This window comes from Macaca fascicularis, chromosome 9 (assembly GCF_037993035.2).
Source record: "Macaca fascicularis isolate 582-1 chromosome 9, T2T-MFA8v1.1".
Taxonomy (NCBI): Eukaryota; Metazoa; Chordata; class Mammalia; order Primates; family Cercopithecidae; genus Macaca; species Macaca fascicularis.
In genome coordinates this window covers 53,137,889-53,155,409 of record NC_088383.1, presented here as the reverse complement: position 1 = coordinate 53,155,409, position 17,521 = coordinate 53,137,889, and the positions used below count along the sequence as shown (strand labels likewise).

Here is a 17,521-nt window from a genome sequence, read left to right as displayed (position 1 = left end):
AACCAGGTAAAGATATGCTTCTGTCTTACCCCTGGCCCACTTCCTGTTGAACTTCCCTGACTGCAGCTACACCAACTTTGGATTTGGAAATGATTTGAGAGCAGCTTGCTTTAAAAGCACTCTACTTTGGGCTGGCAGCTGGACTTTGCCTTCACCATTTGCCATGCAGGTGATCCTTGGACTTAGCTGGTTCTTGGTGTGCTTGCCTCAGACTTGGTGACGCCCCATGCCTCCGCTGACAATCGGAAATTCTTCGCTTCCTGCCAGGTGCTTCCCAGCGCTCCCTGCTGCCAAGAGAACGGCGGCAGGCAGGCGTCTCTTCAGGATGCCCTTCCAGCTGCCCGAGGGCCCTTCTCCTCCTCTGCCCTTAGCATCAGGGACGCGTCCACTCTCTCCCAAGCCTCTGCAAATGCTCCCTGCTCTAGGAATGAGGTGGAGCACACAGCACTTAGCACAAAGACCAGTCTTCCACAAGGAGTAGCTGTTTTTACATCATTTCCTCATCCACTTATAATTACATAAATAATTCTTAAATAAGTAATATATGCATATGACAAAATCAAAAGCACAAGAAGTCAAATCAAAGGTCAAGAGGCACATCATTCAGTTTCTGACTCCACATTTGGTTTATCTGGCATACTAGTGTGTGGCACGCATAACACTCATTCCTGGGGTTTTTTTAAAATACTCAGAGAAATTTTATTTTCTCTTTAGTTTGCCCAATAAATTCAGCACATCTTTCTTGGCATTGCAAATCATGTATTCCTGATGTGGACAGTCCCAGTTCTTAAGTATTATGGGAGCTTATTGCGTTTTTTTTAAGTTGAAAATATTCTGATTTTTAAATGTCAAAAAAACACAAATGTATAAAAGGTTTATGATGAAAGGCCCAGTCCTATCTTTAGCACCGGGTTGCCCAACTACTCAAGACCCTCCACTGGGAGGCAAATATAATTTTTAAACTAGCTTTTAATATTTTGCTATTAATAAACTAAACTAGCCAACTGTAGTTGACCATGTCCTCCTTTTGCCACTGCGATGTCAAAATGCCCACTTCTATTTTGGGCACTAAGATAATGCAGTTCTGATTTTCCGCATGAGTCTCCTCGGCTTGACTGCAGGCACCTTGACCACAGGGAACACTAAGGCATCAACAGATGTCTCTAGGACTATGTTGACAGAGCCGTTCTCCCACAGAACTTAATAATCAATGAGACAGATAAACTGCACATACCTGTGGAACTTTGGGGAGCCAAGGGTCAGAATCCACATCTCTTCTTCCTGTTTCCAGAGCAGCAACCAAGGCTCATACCAGCCTCTCACCCGCTTCAGACACACCCCTTGCCCGTGCCTGTGGGGCAGGTTTCCCAGACTCTGGGGCCACTGCCTGTCTGGGCAGAAAGTGCCTGGAGAAGAGGTCCAGGGGGTGGAATGCTTTGGCCAGAAGAGCGGGCTGGCTCCAGGCTTGTCTGCTGGGAACGGGATGATTCCTTCGGACTCACAGCATCTGGCCTCTCTGGCAGCAGATTCTCCCTTTTCTAAGTCTGCCCCACCCCCTCATGATTCTCTGAATTTCTCACATCGCACCTGCCTCTGACCACAGGCCACTTAATGACCTCAGAGACTAAGTAACCACCATACCAACTACCACGTGACCTGCAGGCCCCTCCCTTGGTTATAATGTAGGTTTTACACCACAATCCTTTCTAGTTATTTGGCTTCTTCACCTGTTACTTGTCCCTATCACCAAAATAATAATAATAGCTAACAGTTAAGATGAGGGAAACTGAATCAGGCAAGGTGTAAGTGGCCTGCCCCAGGTCACAGGCCAGGAGACAGAGCCCCAGCTCCAGGGCCTGAGCGCTGAGTTCTGTGCAGCCAGGAGAAGCTGCTGCACACGCCAGCAGGTGGGGAGGGGATGGCAGACCTGGCTTTAGAAGTGGAGGTGCAATTTAGTCTATTGGATACAGCCAGGAACACACAGACCCTGCCCAAATCACAGCCACCATCCCATGAGGCTGCTCTGAGAGAGGAACACACCCAAAGGACAAGTCAGACGGGGAGAGTAACAGTACTTCAGATGGGGAAAGTAACACTATTTCGGATGAGGAAAGTAACAGTACTTCAGATGGGGAAAATAACAGTACTTCAGATGGGGAAATCAACAGTACTTCAGATGAGGAAAGTAACAGTACTTCAGATGAGGAAAATAACAGTACTTCAGATGGGGAAATCAACAGTACTTCAGATGAGGAAAGTAACAGTACTTCAGATGAGGAAAGTAACAGTACTTCAGATGAAAAAGGCAATAGTACTTCTGATGGGGAAAGTAACAGTACTTCAGATGATAGGGAAAGTAACAGTACTTCAGACAGGGAAAGTAACAGTACTTCAAATGGGGAAAGTAACTACTTCAAATGGAGAAGGTAACAGTACTTCAGATGGGGCAAGTAACAGTAATTCAGACAGGGAAAGTAACAGTACTTCAGGGCAGCTGCACTTTTTGTTACCCATCCCCTGTGCAGGACCTGCATCAGTGCTGGGTAAAAAGGTCCAAACCAGCTCCAAGGGGCCTCCCCAGCTTATTCCCACCCCTCCCTCCCTGCCACCCTTGCCCAGCCCCAGGAATGCCAGACTCCAGCCAGACAGAGCAGAAAAAGTGACTAGGTGAGACACTTCACAAGGATGCTGACCACCTGCCCAGAGCGTGGACTATCTCCTCCACCGGGAAGCATGGGGAAGACAGGACACCAATGGGAATCAGCCAAAAGAGGCTTCGAGAAAGTTTCCAATAACTGGCATTGAGTTTGTCCTTTCCTGTTCTCTCAAAATGTTAGGGAAGACAAACATAAAATACATGGGTACAATATGAAGTGTAGAGGGCCTGGAAGTGAAACCCTGCTTCTGCAGTCTGAATGTGTCTGTGTCTTCCACCCCACAGTGCCAGCCTCCCTCCAGAGCATGCCCAGCCTGCTGAGGGCGACTGACCCACCTCTCTTATTCCCGGCCCCCTCTAAGGTGCCCTCCGGGTACGTGGGGAAAGAGTCACATGGTCTTATGGGGATGGTAAGCAAGGTAAAGAGTTCCAGAACCCATGCTCAGATGCTGATCAACTATTCCAGAGTCTGAAACAGTCTCCTGTGTGGCACTGCAGGGGCAGTCCACCCTCCCTGTGCTCAGTCCAGCCAGCGTCCCCTGCTGCGGAGTCAGCCGGCCTCAGAGCACAGAGCACCCTCGACACAGCTTCACCCTGCTCTGCACCTGGCCCACACGGTGAACCCCCTGGCTCTCAACCCAGCTCCTCCCAACACGGGAGCCCATGGTTGGGCAAGGAACATTTCCCTGGGTGGGCTGACCCTGAGGAAGCAAACTAAACCCTGGCCCCAGTGCCTGGTCAGCAGTTAATTCAAGGTAACTCAGTGATGAGTCAGGGGTGACCCAGGCACTGGTGAAGTGTAGGGTAGGCTCTATTCCATCCTGGAGCACCCACATGCACAGAGCAGGGGGCAGGCTCTGCCCGCTGTGGCCTGCCAAGGGCCCTGGGCCACTTACACTGACCTGCCCCAGCTGGAGCCTGTGCTTCCAAAATTAAAATTAAAAAAAAAAAAAGAATATCTCCTGGGGGCTGTTGATCCTCCGTGAGGTCCAGCTTGTCAATTCTCCTTTGAAGGTGAACAGCAGAAACAACACAAACTTAAAACAAAGACTATAAACCACTAAACACACAGAGCTCTACTATTTCAAGGGGGTGGTGGAGAGAACACCAAGGAGGGGTAAGAACATGTTATAAATCAGCTCCCACCTGCCAGCATTCCAGCCATCTCACTAGGAGAGGTGGTGAGATGAAGTCATCAGCGGTGGGAATGCTGAGCCCACCCTGGGGCTACGGCAGGACAAAACACCCGGGGACTCTCCAGGGCAGCCCACGGCCTCCACCTCACTGGGATTTAGCTGATATATTCAGAGGTGGTCTTGGGCTTGGGCTTCGAGGAGACGAGAAGGGGGATCAGTAGTCTGGGTGTGTACAGCCACATTTTCTGCTGCAGTCAGGATGACTGTAGCTCAAATGCACCCTCGTTCCTGCTCCAGGAAGATGATGGGGCCCAAAGGAAAAAGCAGAGATGTCTGGGTTAGCAGAGGCGAGTTTTAATCTTGACTCAGCCACTGCTGAGAACCTTGGAAAGGGGCCAGGCAGACTACGAGAGAAGCCCCTGGGCATTCAGGCTCTCAGCAAGGAGGCCAAGAGATTGAGTAGAACCAATGGAGTGGTTCCACCAATCGAGTGGAATCCAAGTCAAGGAGATGTGGATGTTTCCAGTCGGATTTGGAAGACGGAGGAATAGATGCTGACCATGGGGAAGCGTGAGGATTGGAGTTGGGCATTGACCCTCCCAGTTCCTCTCCACACCAACTCCCACCCCCAAGAGCTGAGACTCAGAGAGGGCTAACTGCTAGACTGCACTCCTATAGTTTTTCCCTCAACAACCACCCAGAAGGTGCCAGCCCCTGTACTAGCCATGAAGAAGAAAAGGGTGAAGACCAAATGTGACCTCTCTGCCACTGTGACTCTAGGCATAGCCACCCTGGCCCACATCCTGGGCTTCCTGCACGGTGTCCTTGATTTGGGTGGCTCCCTCTGCACCTGCCCATTCTCTCTTATTTTTTTTTCTCTCTCAACTGGAAGCATCCGTGTACTCTGAACATTTTGTCTTCTAAAACTAAATGCCCTGGTAGAAACTAATCTGAGGGGCAACATTCTTTCCCTGGTCATGCCCGGCACTGGTTGCTCTGCCCTCTGCCCTCAGCGCCCTTTCTCAGCACATTCCTGTGTTTCCATAGCTGGCAATCCCACCCCAGACCTCTCTGTTCTCACCTGGCAGACAGGTGGCGGCGCTCAGGGTAGCTGAGGGGTGAAGACTGTGCACACCAGGAGTGACTCCTGGATCTTCAGAGGCTACCTTCAGGGGCTGGTAGCCGTTGTGAACACCAAGAAGAGGAGTCAAGTCCTGGTCCAAGGACACACCCCACTCCTTTCCCCGACATGGCCCACTCAGAGGCTCACTGCTTTCACATGTCTTATTTTACTTCCCCTGAAGTAGCCCTGTTAACTATGGTTGAGTGCGATTATGTACATGGCATAATTATAACGTATATCTGCCTCCCTCCACCCCAGCACCTTTTGCCTGAGTCCTCACCAGCTCCCACACTGGCCTTAGCTTCCAGAGCTGTCTCACTATGTGTGTGCACACATGATTCCATCAGATTCTGAGGGGTAGAAATCCTCTCTCCACCAGATTCTGGTTGGTAGAAATCCTGTATTTACACCTCAAGTTCAGCACATAGACAATGCATATAGACAAGCATATAGACAGCATATAGACAATGTAATGCTTTCCTGTTAAACCTCATTGAACCTTGAAGCTTATCATTTCAATTCTGGAAATAAAAAAGTGACTCAGATGATGGGCCCCAGAGCCCTGAAATAAGCATGTTGTGAGAGTGACTGCTGATGCTCTGGCTGTCTTCTCGAGGGCCTGTGGTGTATGTTAAGGGGGCTACAAACAGAACAGGAGATGTTTCTGCCCTTCTTCTCACCTGGTGACTTTCATGACCATTTTCAGTCACTCGGCATATGCAGGGCCTCCAGTTACACAGAAGCATTGGCTAGAGCAGCGTCTGCTCACTTATAAAAACAATGTCACCTGGACAGCTGCCAGGGCTCAGGACTGGGGGACACCTGTTGCCCCTGTGGAGGGAGCTACTCCAAAACTTAGGAAAAACAGAAAGATTTGAGAATTTAGGGACTCCTTAATGACTCAGCAGGGCTGCTAATAGGTCTCCCTTTTCATAGCTCTGTAATTTTTTTGTGTGGAGTAGAGTTCTGGAAACATTGGATCTCTTTTCCTTGCCACACAGACTACTTAAGAGACGTCGATCCTGTCTTTTAAATTGTCTGTTGTAAGGCTATAAACTTTGACAATTTTTGTATCTATGTAGCTGTTGTGAGTTCTGAAAACTTGAAACGAATCATTATTAACTATCAAATAAAAGACCAGTGAGAACACTTCTGGCATCTCCTGGACCTTGTAATTGTTATCACTGTAGATCTGGCATGTTAGTTATTATATTCTCTCCATCAAGCGAAGGCTGGTTGTTTGTATTGTTCATTTCTTACACACATGGAAACTAAGGATTATCTCATCCAGGATAACAGAATTGGCAGCCAGGTTTTCTTGCTCCTAATCTCATTATTTTCCATTTTATGAACAAATTTGCTTACTATAGAGTAAATTTATAACTTTCACTAGGAGGGAATCTGTTACACTGTGGGTAAGAGAGTCACAAGCAGTTTCTGTGCAAGTGAAAACAGATCTGGAGATGGGCAAGGCTTATTCCATGTGAGTTTCTTTGGAATAATCTCTTTATAAAGGGAATTGGATGGCTTAAAAGACATTAAATGTCATCTTACCTACAAAACAATGCTCTATCTTGAATACCCGCTGTGGATGCACTACTTTACAAAGCAATATACCTGTGTTATGTCAGTTCTAATAATCAGGTCTTCCTTCTATTAATATATCTTGGCCTCCATTTGGACAAGATGTGGTACATCTTTTCCACATCATGCAGCCACAAACATTCTTTTACAGTCCTGAACTGTGATCCAACACAGTCCCCATTTCTGTTAATTTTGTATCAACCCCACATTAAGGCCAGTGGCCAACAACTGTCTCCTAAAACATCTCTGGAAAATGTCCCTTCCACTTGACATAAATCTTTGGATACTTTCACTGCCCAAATGCACACAAACCTTTCTTCTAGCTTATCATTCAACCTGAGGCAATTCGTGTAAAATGTGTGCTAGATATTGGTTATCATGAAGGTGAATGGGACAGGTAGCTAACGCAGTGAACAAAAACAGGAAGAGTCCTTTCTGACATCTTGAAACGCTAACATCCAAAAAAAATTCAACTCTCCCAGACTAATATTCCCATCAAATAAACTGATTCATTTAAAATAACACAGTCTTAGGGTCTCATGGAACCCACAAAGCAACTGGTGATTACAGCATTATTTTGTTGTGGTTTACAAACTATCATTTCTAAAAACTCCGTTCTAAAATACTTCCTGAGATGATTGCCATTGCTCTGTTGTTTAAAGACACTATATTGTTAAGTGTTGTTGTGTTTTGTCATGGTTGTTTTTGGTTTGAGTTGGGACTGGTCTATCCATCTCGTTTATACTAACGTACTTTCTTCAAGTCTGAGTGATAACCTTTCCAGTGCTAATGAAAATGGCTGTACCATGAAGGTCAGGAAATGTTTCTTATCAAAATAAATATTGAGCTTCAAGAGCCAAGGCAAGGCAAGGGGACATGTGCTGGGGGAGGAAGGTAAGGTGGGAAGAGATTTATAAACAAAAGAAATAGCAAATGCAAATGGCCCAGGGATGAAGAAATCATGTCAGGATGCAACGGCAATTCTCCCAAGTGCAAGAGTGCTTTTGGCAAATTATTAGTACCAATAATAGAGAAAAGTTGTTAGACATAAGACCAACATAAAAAAATTCACCACGGACAACTACTTAGAAAATGTAATTTAAGAAAGAGATTGCATTTACTATAACAAGAGTCTACATATCTGGTGAAAAATTCTATGGAAGCAGCACAGAACCATTTTGGAGAATGTTTTTTTACTTTTTTGAAAGACATATAAGAGGTTAGGAGTTCAAGACCAGCCTGGCCAACATAGCAAAACTCTGTCTCTACGAAAAATACAAAATTAGCCAGGTATGGTGGCACACACTTATAATCCCGGCTCCTTGGGGGACTGAGGTAGGAGAATCGCTTGAACCTGGGAGGCAGAGGCTGCAGTGAGCAGAGATCAAGCCATTGCATTCCAGCCTGGGTAATAGAACAAGACTCCATCTGAAAGAAAGAAAGAAAGAAAGAAAGAGAGAAAGAAAGAAAGAAAGAAAGAAAGAAAGAAAGAAAGAAAGAAAGAAAGAAAGAAAGAAAGAAAGGAAGGAAGGAAGGAAGGAAGGAAGGAAGGAAGGAAGGAAGGAAGGAAGGAAGGAAGGAAGGAAGGAAGGAAGGAAGGAAGGAAGGGAAAGAAAGAAAGAAAGAAAGAAAGAAAGAAAGAAAGAAAGAAAGAAAGAAAGAAAGAAAGAAAGAAAGAAAGAAAGAAAGAGAAAGAAAGAAAGAAAGAAAGAAAGAAAGAAAGAAAGAAAGAAAGAAAGAAAGAAAGAAAGAAAGAAAGAAAAGAAAGAAAGAAAGAAGGAAAGAAAGAAAGAAGGAAGGAAGGAAGGGGGGGAAGAAGGAAGGAAGGAAGGAAGGAAGGAAAGAAGGAAGGAAGAAATCTGAAAGACTGTATTGGACACCATGGTTGTAAAGACTGATTATATAGATGTGACTTTTCCTCCAAATAATTCACAAGTGCAGTGAAATTCCCATCAAAATTCCAAGCAGCATTTCCATGGAGCTTCTTAGGGTCATCCTAAAGGTTATTTGAAAGAGTAAAGGCGGCCGTGCACAGTGGCTCATGCCTGTAATCCCAGCACTTTGGGAGGCCGAGGCAGGTGAATCACGAGGTCAAGAGATTGAGACCATCCTGGCCAACGTGGTGAAACCCTGTCTCTACTAAAAATACGAAATTAGCCGGGCTTGGTGGCACATGCCTGCAGTCCCAGCTACTCAGAAGGCTGAGTCGGGAGAATCGCTTGAACCCAGGAGGCAGAGGTTGCAAGTGAGCCAAAAATGTGCCACTGCACTCCAGCCTGGTGACAGAGCGAGACTCAGTCTCAAAAAAATAAAAAAATAAAAATAAATAAAATAAATAAAAAAGAGTAAAGGCACAAAACAGTTGAAACAAACAAAATAGGGAACCTGGAAAGAGGCCCACACATTTATGGGAATTGAAACTACAATAAAGATGGCAGTATAAATCAGTGGGGGAAAGAGGGACAATTTAATAAATGGTAACTTGACAATGATGTCAAATGACCCCAGGACCTCATGTGATCTGCTCCCACATCCTCTATTTCCTCATCTCTTACCACCCTCTTCTCCTTGTGCTCTGGCACTTGGGGCTCTGTGCTGGTCTTTGGATTGGGGGATGCTTCTATCTCAAGCCTTGCCCACTTGCAGGTTCCTTGGGCTGGAATGTTTTTCCCCAGAAAATCCACACCCCCTTGACCCTTACACAAGTGGCACCTTCTCAATGAGGCCTTTCTTTTCTAGACCACCCCTCCTAACTTCTCAATTCCACCACTACCACCATTACCTGCTCCACTGAAAATACATACACCATAATAATCCTGGTGGTTTTTGGTTTGGGTTTGTTTGGTTGGTTGGTTGGCTAGGATTTGTTTGTTTTGTTTTGTTTTCCCATGCCTTTCAAATGTAAGCCGTGGGAGGAAGGAATTCTTGTCCCTTCTGTTCACTGTGATATTCTTCTGAACAGTGTTCACTGGATAGAAGGCCTTCAATAAATAGTACTCAAATAAATAAATGACTGCATAAATTGCCAAGCTACAATCTTCCAGGAACTGTACTAACAGCTGGAAAACAGAAGTGGGAGGGGAAGAAAAAGAGGCCTCACCCTCAGGGAACTAACAATCTTCTGGAGAAAAAAAAAAAAAACAGGCTAATATGTATACATGTGGATATATAATTTAAAATTAAGGATGTTAGGAAGGAAAATTCTGTTGTTTCCACCCCACAGGGCAAGGTCGTTAGTTTTTGTTTTGCTTTGTTTTGTCATGCTGTATTAACTGTGAAAGCGTATCCTCCACCTCCTGAGAATCAATCACTTCTTGGTATTCTCAGTTGCTCCACTATCATTATAATCCAGATTTTGAGAAGTCAGAAATTCCTGTTTCTAGTCTTTGTTCTGATGTGGAGCGGGATCTCCCTGAGTTGCTTCATTGGAGACTAGAAGCCTGCAGACACAAGGCCCCCTCTTCCTGTGAGGTCAGCCTCGCAAACCGGCAACGCTCACAAACCCTCAACGCTCACAAACCCTCAACGCTCACAAACCCTCGAGAATGTCATCATCTACCTGCCTGGTGCAGCAGCCTCTGTGAGAGGTGGGCCCCGTGGCTCCTTCCTTTCATGGAATTCCATGAGTTTTTTATGACTAAAAAAGGATTTCAGAAGTCCACCTCGCACTGGTGAGATGCAGATGGTTTTTGAACATAAGAGCCCCAAGTCACCAGCTTTTCATCATTATTGCCAGCCCAACCCTAAATCAACATTCAGTTGCTTTTATAAGAAGTAGGTGAAAGATCTTGAGGAAAAAAGCCATGGAACACTTGAAGATTACACTGGATGAACAGAATTATCTTTATTGAACCCAGATCTAAAAAGCAGGGCTCACTCAGGAAGAATTCCACCCACAGACTAGCACATTCACTCTGGAGTGGTGCACCCGGAGCTGCACGACGTATGGAACTGACAGGTTCTGTCTTTCCACCTCTTTCTTTGGCAGGCTCGGCTCTGTTTTTCATTGTCTTCACCACATGTTCTCTCCTTGGTGTATGTTGCAATTGTTGACTCGTAGAGCATCAAAAGGAAACAAAGCAGAAATTGGCCAGAGCCAAAAGCAACTCAGAATTTGAACTGAACTTACTCAAAGCAGGGCAAGAAGGCAGAGGCTTACGAAACTGCCTTTTGTTTGAACCAAAGACTGGAGCCAAAGAATCTGTGTCCAGAAGCTCTTGTGCATGGATGAGCCTCCGATCCCAACCTTCAAGAAGCCAGCTGGACGAGGGGAGGCTGGCAGCTGTGTCTCAGAGAGCTGAAGTCACAAACCCATCCCGCTTTGGCACTGGAGTCTTGAGCCCCATGGAGCTTGGAGAGTTCTAACAGATCCCACCCCCATGGCAGTGGATCTATCCCGGGTTTAGGGCGATGTGCATTCCAGGCACACTGTATCCATTAACTCAGTGACACATTCTATTATTCTACTGATTGCATCAGCCCTTGTCTCAATTACCCAAAGATGCTGTGACTGTAGGACTCCAGATTTACATTACAGAGGCTTCCCCCACCTCAGGCCCAGTCCCCAGCACCCAGTTTGAGACACACGTGACTCATGCCACAGAAGCCCTCTGTGTGCCTGGCCCCCACATTTTCCAGGAGTAGCCCCTGTCCTGACTTCTAACAGCACAGATCAATCCAGGAGGGGCCACTCAGAACACAATCACCTTGTTATTACACACGCAGTCAGTAAGTGAGCATGCTGTCCATCCTATCCCCCATGTTTCATTCGTATCTCCATTTAGAGGCAGTGGAGCTAGGAGACAAGTCCCATTGCCAGGGTTTGATTCTGGCCCATCCATTGCTTAACCCCATGAGGATTCTGTTTCCTTATCTTTAAAATGAAGGCAAAAATGTCAGATTACTCCAAGGAGTAAATAAGATAACGTGTGGGACATATCACACGAACAGCTCCCCCAGCCCATAGAAAGCAGCCCAAGTCCCTTCCCCTTCCTCCTTCCTTCTTTCCTCCATTCATTCCTGCTGCTTTTCCTTTTTTCTTTCACTAATTCATTCTTTCTGTTCATCTTCCAAAGCAGTGCCTCCTGGAAGCAGTTCTGGCCTTGGAAGCCACTGCCACAGCCACTTTCCAGGAGGATGGGCCCTGGCAGCTCTGGGGCTCTCGCCCTCCCTGGTTCTCACATTACATGCAGGGAACCACTCATGGGGCAGCCCCAGAACCCAGTGGTGGCAAGGTCTGCGGCTCCCACCTGCCCTGTCCTGATCCTTCCCATGAGGCCGCTCTGGCTCCAGACTCCTCCCTCTCGACGCCCTGCCCAACCCCCGTGCTTCCTTCCACAACAAACGGCACCACCAGCTCCCACTTTCCCTGGCATTTCCGCCCCCAGCCTGGCCATCAATCCATTTCCTGATCCTTTCATGTTCCTTGCTTTTGGATTTCTAAAACATGCCCCTACTCCTTCCCCATTTCCACGCCTTCATTCATTCCAACATTTTTCCTCTTGTATTACAATGGTCCCCTCATCACAGATGCTGTCTCTCCAATCTGGGTTCTCAAAAGTGCATTTCTCAGGTCAGATCCAGCCCCTCCTACTCCTCCAGCCCCACTGCCCATCCCCTGACCCCCACCGGGAGCCCCCAAGTGCACTATCTCTCTCCTACCTGGCGCCTCAGCTCACACCCTCTTCACCTCCCACTGTGGCCTAGATCACAGCTCCCTGGACTCCAAGCCATTATTTGGCAGCAAGTCCTCCTGCCACGGGCCAGTGTGCTTGGCGAAGGGGGCATAGTCACATGAAGTCTGTGCCCCTGGGAATATCCTGGTTTGCACTGAAGACAGCAGCGACAAGGCAGTGCCTGTTTCCCAGGATCCTCCCTGCCTGCACTGTACATGCAAAGCTGTTACGGTCCCACATTAGGCAGGGTGGGGGCACACTGGGACATTGGAAAACACATGGAACAGTCCTCACTACCTGGAGTCCAAGGTCTGGCATTGTGAGCTCACCAGCAGTGTTGGTGCAAAGGTTTCAGGTGGCACCCCTGGGTATAGCTGTCTTCTTAGTCCAAAGCATCCCTCACTGGGGGGCTCAGCCATGGCAGCCTCCATTAAGAGATTCTCATGCTCTGGATGCTTCAGTGGGGGGTCAGAGAGAAACATCTTCACTCCTGGGCAGCTCAATCAGGCTGAGGCTGGATGAGCTGGGAGCTCACTGCTGGACACTAAAGTGGTATGTTCCCAGGCTTGGGGTCACTGTCTGACCTGTCAACAGCCCTAATACAGGTCATTGAGCAACCTGTTGTCCACCTCTCTGACCGACCTGTGAAATGCACGGCCTCCAGAAAGTGTGCTCTGAATAGGAGGCTCTGTAGCCCCTCCCTCACACACCAGAGCCCCCACAAGGGATTTCATAATTGTCGTAACATTGCCCCACATAGAACTAAAAAGAGGTTGCGTGGCCAGGCGCGGTGGTTCACGCCTGTAATTCCTAGCACTTTGGGAGGCTGAGGCACGTGGATCACTTGAGGTCAGGAGTTCAAAACCAGCCTAGCCAACGTGGTGAAACCATCTCTACTAAAAATACAAAAATTAGCTGGGTGTAGTGGTGCACTCATGTAATCCCAGCTACTCGAGAGGCTGAGGCAGGAGAATTAAGAGCTTTGGAGGCAGAGGTGGCAGTGAGCTGAGACTGTGCCACAGTGCTCCAGCCTGGGCAACAGAGCGAGACTCTGGCTCAAAAGAGAGAGAGAGAGAGGGAGAGAGAGAGACTGTGTGCCTTCCATATTACTAAGACAGAAAAGAAAATGCAAAGAAACTATAAACAATTTAGCAAAATGTGGAAAATACAAATAACCACTGGAAGAAATATAAAATGGAGCATAAGAGGATGAAAGTGGCCGGGCGCGGTGGCTCACGCCTGTAATCCCAGCACTTTGGGAGGCCGAGGCGGGCGGATCACAAGGTCAGGAGATCGAGACCACAGTGAAACCCCGTCTCTACTAAAAATACAAAAATTAGCCGGGCGCGGTGGCGGGTGCCTGTAGTCCCAGCTACTCAGGAGGCTGAGGCAGGAGAATGGCGTAAACCCAGGAGGCGGAGCTTGCAGTGAGCCGAGATCGCGCCACTGCACTCCAGCCTGGGCGACAGAGCGAGACTCCGTCTCAAAAAAAAAAAAAAAAGAGGATGAAAGTAAGAGCAAGTACATCTGCCATAACAATATATGTAAATAAGATAAATGCAACTGGAGTAAAAATTACTATGTGCTGCATAAATGAGAGTTTCCCAGCAAAGTAACCAGGAAGGTGAACAGAGAGGGACAGTGCAGAGACCCACGTGGACAGAAATGGGAAGAAAGCAGGGGCAGCTTCCATGACAATATCACAAAGCTAATTGGCTTTAAAGTGCTAAAAGGCATTAAAATTCCACATTATAATAATGAAACACATAATCTATAATAAACATGGGTCTGTCATAATCCTCTATGTGCCAAATTATCCACCATTAAATATCAAGCAGAAATTGCTAAATGGAAGAGGACACCTCCTTATAGACGTCCTCATTGTCAAAAATATCTCTTGTCTTGTTCAGGTTTTGTTAGTAATACTCATAAGTACATGAAATTATAACATTTATGTTTACCTGGCACTATGGTTTGAATCTTTGTCCTCTCAAAAATTCATTTTGAAATTTCATTGCCATTATAACCGTTTTAAGAGGTGAGAGCTTTAAGAGGTGATTAAGCCATTAGGGCTCTGCCTTCATGAATGAATTAATGCTGTTATCATGGAAGTGGGTTTGTTAGAAAGGGGTGTGTTTCAAAGAAGGAAACTACAGACACTGGGGTCTACTTGAGGGCGGAGGGTGGGAGGAGGGAGGGGAGCAGAAAAGATAGCTATTGGGTTCTGGGCTTAATACCATGGTGATGTAATAATCTGTACAACGTTAGGGGATTCTCATGCTCTGGGCGCTTCGGTGGGGGATCAGAGAGAAACACCTTCACCCCTGTGCAGCTCAATCAGGTTGGGGCTGGATGGGCTGGGAACTCACTGCTGGACGTTAAAGTGGTGTGTTCTCAGGCTCCGAGTCACTGTCTGACCTATTGACATCCCTGTTACAGGTCACTGAGCAGCCCGTTGTCCACCTCTCTGACCAGCCTGTGAAGTGCACAGCCTCCAGAAAGTGTGCCCTGAGCAGGAGGCTCTGCAGCCCCTTCCTCACACACCAGAGCCCCCAAAACGAATTTCATGATTGTCCTAACGTTTCCCCACACAGAACTAAAAGGACTGATGTGAGTATACCTATGTAACAAACCGTCACATGTTCCCCCGAACCTAAAATCAAAGTTTCAAAAAAAAAAGGGGGTGTGTGTTTGCCCTCTCTTCTTTGTCTTTCTCTCGCCCTCTCTCACCTTCCTCACCGTCTCCCTTCTGCCTTGGGATAATATAGCAAGAAGGCTGGCTCTTGAAAGACACTGACACCTGATATTGGACTTCTCAGCCTCCGTAACTGTGAGCCAGTGAATTTCTGTTCATTATAAATCACCCAGTCTCAAGTATTTTGTTATAGTAGCACAAATGGACTTAGACAGAAAATTGGTATCAAGAAGTGGAGGTTGTGCCATAACAAACACATGAAAATGTAGAAGCAGCTTTGAAACTGGGCAATGGGTAGAGACTGGAAGAGTTTGGAGAAGCTGACTGGAAATAGCTTGTATTGCCATGAAAGGAGCATTAAGAGCAATTCTAGTGAGGAGTCAGAGGAAGAAAGGGGCTGTAGGGAAAGTCTGAATCTTCCTAGAGATTACTAAGTGGTCGTGATCAGAATGTTGGTAGAAATAAGGACAGTCAAGGCAATTCTGATGAGGTCTCAAGTTGAAATGAGAGAAAAGGTACCAGACACTGGAGTAAAAGCCACCTTGTTACAAAGTGGCAAAGACCTTAGCTAAATTGTGTCCACCCCAAGTGCTTTGTGAAAGGCAGAATGTAAGAGAAATGAACTAGAACACCTGGTCAAAGAAATATCTAAGCAACGAAGTATTCAGGGTGCGGTGTGGCTTCTCATAACTGTGTATACTAAATTTTGAGAAGAGAAAATTTATTTAAAAACAAAATTGTATAGTTAAAAGAAAAACATAGTTTAAGGATTTAAAGGATTCTCAACCTGGCCTTGTGATAGAGGATGAAAGAGCATTTTCAGGAGAGGAAACCAGTGATGCAGCCACCTCACCATTTGATAAGGAGATTCATGTGGATAGAAGGAAGCCAGAGGCTGTTCACCAATGACCCCCAAGTCACTTCAGACATTATTGGTGATATCCCTCCCATCACAAGTCCAGAGTGCCAGATCCTTCCTGAGGATGGACATACGTCAAAAGAGAGGCCTAGGGGACCCTCCAGACTTTGGGCTGCACTGTCCAGGGCTGCCTCAAGTCTCTGCTTCCCACTCCTCCAGCTGCCCCAGCCATGGCTCAAGTAGACCAGGTACAGCTTGGCCCGCTGCTTCAGAAGGTACATGCCAGAAACCCTAGCAGCATCCATGTGATGCTGATTCTGCAGGTGCACAGGATGCAAGAGCTAAGAAAGCATGGGTGCCTGCCATAGATTTTAAAAGATGTCACAGGCAGAGACTTACCACAGGAGTGAAGTCATTGCAGAGAGCCCTCACTTGGGCAATGCCCAGGAGAAGTGTGAGGACAGAGTTGCTGCAGAGAGTCCCCACTAGGCCTAATGGAGCCATGGGGACAAGGTCACCTCCAAGACCCCAGAACTGTAGAGCCGCCAGCCTGCAACACCAGCCTAGGCAAACTGCAGGTACAAGATTACAACCCAAGAGAGCTGCTTTGCAGGCCGAGTCCAGTAAAGTCATAGGGCTGGAGCTCCCCAAGGCCTTGGGTGCCCAATCCCCACCACAGCATGCCCAAAAGGTGGCATATGAAGTCAAAGATTATTCTGAAGTCTTAGATTTAATGCTGTTCACTCTGTTGGGTTTTGAACTTCTTTGAGATCAGTTACCCCTTTCTTCTTTTCTATTACTCCCTTTTGGAATGGGAATGTCTATCCTATACCTGTTCCACCATTGTATTTTGGAAGCATGTACTTGTTTAATTTCATAGGCTTACAGATGGAGAGGAATTTGCCTCAGGACGAATCATGCCTTGAATCTTGCTCATGTCTAATTTTGATGAGACTCTGGATTTTGAACTTTTGAGTTGATACAGGAATGAGTTAAGACTTTGGGGGCCACTGAGATAGAATGAATGTCTTTCGTATGTGAGAACAACATGAATTTTGGGAGACCAGGAATAGAATTATATAATTTGAATATGTGTCCCCTCCAAAACTCATGATGAAATTTTAATTGCAATTGCAATGGTATTAAGATGTTTAACTCTGTCTCTCTTTCTCTCTCCCATTCACCTTCTACCATGGGATGATACAGCAAGAAGGCCCTCAACAGATGCCAGTGTCTTGATATTGGACTTAGCATCCATAACTGTGAGCCAATACATTTATGTTCATTATAAATTGCCCAGTCTCAAGTATTTTTTTTTACAGCAATGCAAAATGGACTAAGGCACTTGGTCCTTGTCTATCTCTCCCCAACTAGACAATAAATCCCACAAAATTCCAAAGACCTACAATAATAACTATATGTTAAGCCTTCAATACTTATTTATGGAATGAGTCAGTGAATAAATAACAAAATGAGAAACCAATCCCCAAATTAGAAATCAGAAAGGAAAATTTATTCCAAACACAAAGAAAGCAATTGTAAGGGACTATTATGTTAGGCCATCTGGCAATAAGAAAACTTGAATAAAATCGAAATTTTTTTCTGAGAAAAGATAAATTACCAGTATTAACTGAAATATAGGCTGAAAAGAAAGTACTCGTATTTGGCTGGCCACGGAGAAATAGGTCCATCTCTCTATGCGTGTGTGTGTACATATATATATACATATATATACACATACATATATACACATATATATGTACACACACACATATATGGCCAGCCAAATATAT

At 46.1% G+C, this 17,521-nt stretch overlaps 1 long non-coding RNA gene across 1 annotated transcript in view; it reads left to right on the top strand.

Moving 5' to 3' along the window:
- Positions 1-17,045, top strand: part of LOC123575550 (uncharacterized) — a 42,011-nt gene extending 24,966 nt beyond the window's left edge. The window contains exons 2-3 of the long non-coding RNA XR_006700827.3: positions 14,614-14,784; positions 16,935-17,045. This is a non-coding gene — a long non-coding RNA (uncharacterized lncRNA). The remainder of the gene's footprint in view (positions 1-14,613; positions 14,785-16,934) is intronic.
- The last annotated feature ends 476 nt before the right edge of the window (positions 17,046-17,521 follow it).